The sequence below is a fragment of the Petaurus breviceps genome, unplaced genomic scaffold, assembly GCF_028583685.1.
Source record: "Petaurus breviceps papuanus isolate PSGF00001 unplaced genomic scaffold, PetGlider_PUasm1.0 90977, whole genome shotgun sequence".
In the NCBI taxonomy this organism is placed as follows: Eukaryota; Metazoa; Chordata; class Mammalia; order Diprotodontia; family Petauridae; genus Petaurus; species Petaurus breviceps.
In genome coordinates this window covers 63,147,100-63,154,151 of record NW_027187391.1, presented here as the reverse complement: position 1 = coordinate 63,154,151, position 7,052 = coordinate 63,147,100, and positions in this window count along the sequence as shown.

Sequence of the window (7,052 nt, the reverse complement as noted above, 5' to 3'; positions counted from 1 at the left end):
ACACACACATAAAGAGAGAAAGGGGGGGTACTGAATAAGGGAGAACTGGTAGGTGTGAGATGTATATGCTTGCACAACATAATATTTTTTTCTCATGAGCTGGGCAACATATAGCAAGAGCCCGGGCAAACCTCCACTATTATGTCCTTTTGCCAGTATCCAACCAAGACCATCCTTCCATCCATAATTTTTTTGAACCAACACATACACAAATTTCTGTTCACAGCATGGGGTTAATTACAAAAACTTTTAATGTTGGGAAAGTTCATTTATGTTTGTTGGTTTAAAGTGGTGGACTCACATTTGCCTTTTTTTTTTAAATTGGCATAGCCTTCAAGCTGCTTCTATCCATCCTTAATTAGGCATGATATTTCCACCCCCCAAAAAGTTCTTTTTTCCAGTCTTATTTATAGCACAATATTTAGTGGCAAAGAGAGTCACATATGGGGAAATTTATTACTGCCCTCTCTTCCCCACAGTTTCTAGGGAAACACAACTGCTATTATTATTATTGCATGTCTGGCATCTTTCAGAATATAAAGGGGCAAGAATTTTGCCCTGAACGTTTTATAATTCTGCCAAATTGACTCATTTGATTACTAATTCTGATGGGAAATGATAGGTGGACATTTTCAATAAGGAGGTATGCACCAAAGTCTCATGGAACAAGTGAATATGAACCCATGTGGTGGTGAGGGTGGGGGAAGGACAACCCATTTCCAATTGAAGGATTTAAAAGAGTCCTCTGAAATTGATGGCTTAATTTTCTTTCTTATTGTATCAGACAGTCAATTGAAATGAGGTTGTAGCAGCAAGCACACCTTGTTCAGGGGAAAAAGGTCAGCACCCCAAACTTCAAAATATACAGACAGAATTATCAAGACATTAACAGATCAAGTAGACAGCTTTCCAAACTGTCCAACCATTACATCCATACCCAGTCAACATCTGGGTTTCCACATCTGGGTTTTTCAAAGCCGGGGGACTCTCAACAATGGCTTCCCAGAATTCAGATCAAATCACAGAACACTTCTCAAAGTGAGTCCCAAAACAAAGCTACACATCAGGGCTTATATAGCCTTCTCCTGGCTCAGAGAATGTAACAACCTTTTGGACCCACTGGCCAATCAAAAAGTATCTACTGAAAAACAAGCCTCCCACCCCAGGCTTCAGGTGCACTTTAGCCTAGGGGCAGGGAAGATCTTCCAAATTTGCATTCCCATTACAGAGGTTCAGGGTAAATAGAAGTATTCAGAATTACAATGAAAATGTATTAATATCCAATGCCTGCACTGATTGACCTGACTGTATGAGGAAGTAAAAAGGCAGAAAGTATCATCACAATGCCTTTGCTTCCCTGATAGCATCTAGGAATCACCAGAATATGTTTACCCATTCATTACTATGAGAAAATAAACATCAAAGTAAACAGAGGGGAGTCTAGGTGGTGCAGGGAATAGAGCAACAATTCTGGAGTCAGGAGTACCTGAGTTCAAATCCAGCCTCAGACACTTAACACACTAGCCTTGTGACCTTGAGCAAGTCACTTAACCCCAATCGCCCTGCCTTCCCCCTCCAGCACACAAACAAAAACAAAAGTAAATAGAAAGGAATATGGACTTATTTTCATTATTTTTATTAATTCTATAATTATATGTCTTTATATATATATATATATATATAGAGAGAGAGAGAGAGAGAGAGTTATATGACTTTTTAATGTCAATGAAAGAAAAAATACTGGTAATTGTGGAGATTTGGAAGAAATTAACCAAGTACATTTTGTATAGGCAAAAATTATCAGTGAGATACAAAGGAACAAAGCCAAAAACAGATGACAAGACATTTTTAGATAAAAGTGTTTGTAATGTAGTTCAACAAAGGGAACATGTTAGAACTTATTATGGTGGGATGACTTTGATGTGTAAAGAAGTTACCATGTCCTTGAAAAGAACCAAATCTACATGGATAAATGAACCAAATAATTAGATAATTCAGGAGTGAATCTCATCACCAAAGTTAGTCAATCTAGAGAACTCAAAATGAAGTCCTTAATTTTTCCCATAATAAAAGTTTCTGAACTGATTCTGTCCATCTCATTCTCATTCTACATAGGAACATAGATGCAGAGGTACAAAGTGCATATCCTTGGTCCAGCTCTTTTCTTTGACAAAAGAGGAAGCTTAATGACTCACCCAATGTCACAAAGGTAGTAAAAGATAGAAGTAGGTGGTGCCCAGTGACATAGACTTCTCATTCAGTACAAGCCTAACTTTCCACTGTCTGACTCACATTATTAGCATGTTTCATAGTATTTGGATCTTTGGGGCATGGATTTGAATTCAGATCTTACTGTTTTGTATTATTTTTTCCCAATTACATGTAAAAACAACTTTAACTTTTTTTTCTTCAAATTTTGAGTTGCAAATTCTCTCCCTCCTTCCCTTACCTTCCCCTCCTCATTTGGAAGGCAAGAAATTTGAGGTAGCTTAAACATGTGCAGTCATGTAAAACATTGTTCCACTTAAGTCATACTGGGAAAGAAAAGACAGATAAAAATAAAGAAAGTGAAGAAAAGTATGCTTCAATCTGCCTTCGGACTCTGCGAGTTCTTTCTCTGGAGACAAATAGCATTTTTCAGTCCTTCAGAACTGTCTGGCATCATTGCATTGCTGAGGATAGCTGTTATTCACAGTTGATCATCATACACTATGGCTGTTACTGTGTACACTATTCTCCTTGTTCTGCTCATTTCACTTTGCATCAGTTCATGTTAAGTCTTTCCAGGTTTTGCTGTGAGCACTCTGCTTGTCATTTCAGATCTTGTTTTCTCAATGCCTATAACTCTTTCCATTTTGCCATCTAGTTTCTTATCTATCACTATATAGTTTGATGATGTTCTAGACTCAGAGGAAGATACAAAAGTGATATAAAATATTGTACAAAGCTCTCTAGTCACATACAATCTAATTAATGATGCAAACTTCTGGTGGGCAGGGACTGTATTTAATCATATTTGTGTTTCTCTTAAGAATTGAGATATACTCCTTCCTTCTATTGCATAGGTGGTAACCTAAGAACAGGGATTGTTAGACTTGTTATATGTGATATCTTAAAAAAAGAAAGAAAAACAAAAACAAAAAACAACCTTTTTTTGGCACCTCTTTTTTTTTTGCCTTTTGGAGGGCAGTTGGGGTTAAATAACTTGCCCAAGGTTACATGGCTAGTTTTTTTGTGTGGGTGTTAAGTGTCTGAGGCCAGAACTGAACTTGGGTCCTCCTGACTCCAGGGCCGGCGCTTTGCTCACTGTGCCACCTAGCCACCCCTATAACCTCTTTTTCCTACAGAGGAGGGGCTCCTTGGGTGAAGTTGAGCACAGAGTACACCTGAAAATGACTAAGGCCAAAGAAAAGTCTTAATAAATTATTTTAAAGGTGAATTTAAAAAGAATCAATATTTGGAGATATGAAACCTGAATAAAAAACCAGTTGTATGTACTTAGATAAGTCACTTATGCTCTCTGGACATCTGGTCCTTCTGTAAAATAAGGGTGCTGAGTAAGGGCCACAGAACAAATAATGAAAGATATATCCCTTCTTTTGGCAGACTACAGGGGGGGAATCTTTGAATGCATTATCAGATGTGGCCATTTTATTCTATATTTTTGCCTATTTTTTCTTCATTACAATTCCAGGTTGGGAGAAGTAGAGAGAAGTTAGATATCCAGAAATGACTACAGCGCCTTGTCTCAGTATTATATTTTACAGAGAATTATATAAATAGGCCTCCCTGTAGTATGAAACAAAAGAAGGCATCCTGTCCAAATAAATTGGAAAATCTTGAAAAGCAGAAACTGTGTTGTGTGTTTATATGTGTTTTGTGTGTGTGTGTGTTGTGTTTACCACCACATCATCTATTTGCAGTTTTTTACACATGGAGGCATGGGGAGTCAATAAATGGCTTTAAATAATTAAACAAGGACCAAAATTTAATTCAAATGATTTTTAAGATTATAATGAAAAAGAATCATGGGATCTAGAATGACAGGTCATAGTCCCTGCCCTTGGTCATTCAAACCTAGGGATATTGTGTTAAGTTGAAGGTACCATACTTTAAAAAGTACATTGATAAGATACAGCATGTTAGGCATTGAAGGAATGGACACTGAAGGGTCTCTGAATCATATGAAGATTAGTTGAAGAAGTTAGAATAAAGAAGACATAGGGTGGCTTATTCTTCAAGTATCCAAAGGGAAGTCACATGGAAGAAAAAAATTTGATTTATGTCAATTGAATCCAGAGGGCAGAACTAGGAGCAGTGGGTGGAAGTTTCAGAATGACAAGTTTCATCTTGATATAAGAATAAACTTACTAACAACTAGGGCTACCACAAAGTACAAAGAGTAGTCTCCAGGCTGTGGTCTTCAATCAGAAGGATGTTTACTTGCCAGGGATTTTGTGACCTTATTACTGTTGAGGCACAGATTGGACTGGATGACAGGTTCTTAACCTGTAGTCCACTACCTTGTTATTGTCGTTATTGTTTTAATCTTTTGACAAGTGAATTTCAATATAATTGGATGCCTTTGTAATTCCATTCACTTGGGGATAATAATTACAGGTACTTCTCAGGGTTGTTGTCAGGAACTAATGACATAATGTAAAGACGGTGCTTTGAAAACATTGAAGTGCCTATTAAATTTTTTTTATTTTTGTTTTAGTCATTTTAAAACATTATCCTGAGAAACAGTCTCAAAGGATTCAACAGACCACACAAGGGGTCTGTGACATACAAAAGAGAATTCCTGGGCTACATAGACTCAATTGCTTATAGAACAGAGATTCTGTGTCCTTATCCAACATTTACTGTATTTCACTGTGCCATAGGGACCCTGAATGGATCTTTTTTCCCCATTTAATACTGTTCACTTTTTTGAAAAAGCTATGTAATTAACACTACACGTGATTTTCAAAGTTGCCCTGGTTTCCTGTGCTTCCTTATGAGTTTTCTTTTGTTCTCTGCTGTGAACTTTTTTTTCTCCCTCTATCTCCTTCCCACATGAGAGAAGGCTACCGTTAAACACAAAAATGTATGTAGGGGAGTGTGTAGGGCAGGGGGATAGCATCTATCTTCATATATATTTTGTAGTGGACCTGAGTATTTATAATACTCATAATTACTCTTATCATTCACAGTTGTTCTTCAAACAGTACTTCTGTTACTGTATACAGCATCCTTTGGGTTCTCATTTCACTCTTCATTTTTTCATGCATGTTTTTTTTCATGTTTTTTCCCCTAAAATCAACCAGCTCATCATTTCTTATAGCATAGTAGTTTTCCATCACAATCATATACCATAATTTATTTAGCCATCCCCCAAATTATGGATGTCCCATCATGTTCCAGTACTTTGCCACCACAAAGGGAACTACTATAGTTTAGAACATATATGTTCTTTTCCTTTTCCACTGACCACCTTAGAAAATAGACCTAAGAATGGTATTGTTGGGCCAAAGTATACACAGAGTTTTACAACACTTTGGGCATAACTCCAGATTACTCTCTAAAATAGTTGGTCCAGTTCACAATTCTACTAACAGTATATGTGTCTCAATTTTTCCATATCTCCTCCAACATTTGTCATTTTTCTCTTCTATGATTTTAGCTAATCTGATACATGAGCTGATAACAAAAGAGGTTTTAATTTGCATTTTTCTAATTAATAAATGATTTAGAGCATTTTTTAAAATATGACTACATATAGTTTTGATTTCTTCATTGAAAAACTGCCTATTCATACCCATGGACCATTCATCAATTGGGAAATGATTCATATTCTTATTAAATTAACAATATTCTCTATATATTTGAGATATGACACCATTATCTGAGAAACTGTCTATAATTCTCCCCTCCCCCTCCCCACATTTTGTTTTTCTTCTGATCTTGGCTACATTGGTTTCATTTGTCCAAAACATTTTTAATTTAATGTAATCAAAATTACTCATTTTATACCTAATAATGCTCTCTATTTCTTGTTTATTCATAAATTCCTCTCCTATCCATAAGACTGGTATGTTCCATATTCTTCTCAATTTCTTATGATTTCTTCCTTTAAATCTAGGTCATGTATTAATTTAGACCTTATCTTGGTAAATGATAAAATATTGGGCTATGCCCAATTTCTGCCAGACTACTTTCCAGCTTTCCCAATATTTTTTTCTTTTTTTAACCAAATAATGAATTCTTATTCCCAAAGCTTAAATCTTAACATTTTTCAAAATAACAAAGTTGCTATAATCATTTACCACTGTTTGTTGTGTTTGTACTCTGTTCTACTGATCTACTTTTCTATTTCTTAGCCAGTATCAGATAGTTTTGATAATTACCTAAATGGCTCTCAACCACTCTAAGTAGCTGCTTGGCAGGACTAACTTTGAGGATGGGTCCCAGGAATCCAAGCTCCTCAGAACACAGTAAGCAATGAGAAGAGCACTGGATTTAGAATCAGGGACCCTGAGTTCAAATGCTAACTCTTCTTCTTAAAACTAATTTGACTTTGGGTAAGTCACTGCATTTATATGTACCCCAGTTTCTTCATTTGTAAAATGAGATGGGAAGTATTCATTTCTCAGTTTTCTTCCATGTCTAAATCTTTGATCCTAAGTAGATAGAACCCCCAATCACATTTTTACAGCTACTGTCAATAGTACTTACAGAATTCTGTTATATAAGTGTGTTTTGCTGCTTCACAAACCTTTGGTTGTGGTTATAAAGTACAATTTACTTATATACATTTGTGTGGTAGAGGTTGCATACGTTTTGTTGTTGTTTGCTTATAAGAAACATTGTGCAAAACTGATATCCTTTCACTCACATCTGCCTTTCTTACATTTTCTCTTTACCTTACCATTCTCTCTTTATCTTATCCCTACTCCCACCTTCCTAAACAATGATTTTTCTTCCTTTAGAGAAATGTGCAGCTGCTCTATTCTGTGATAACAGCATTTCGCACAATTTGTGCCTGAGAAGACAGAGAAAGCACAGTATAT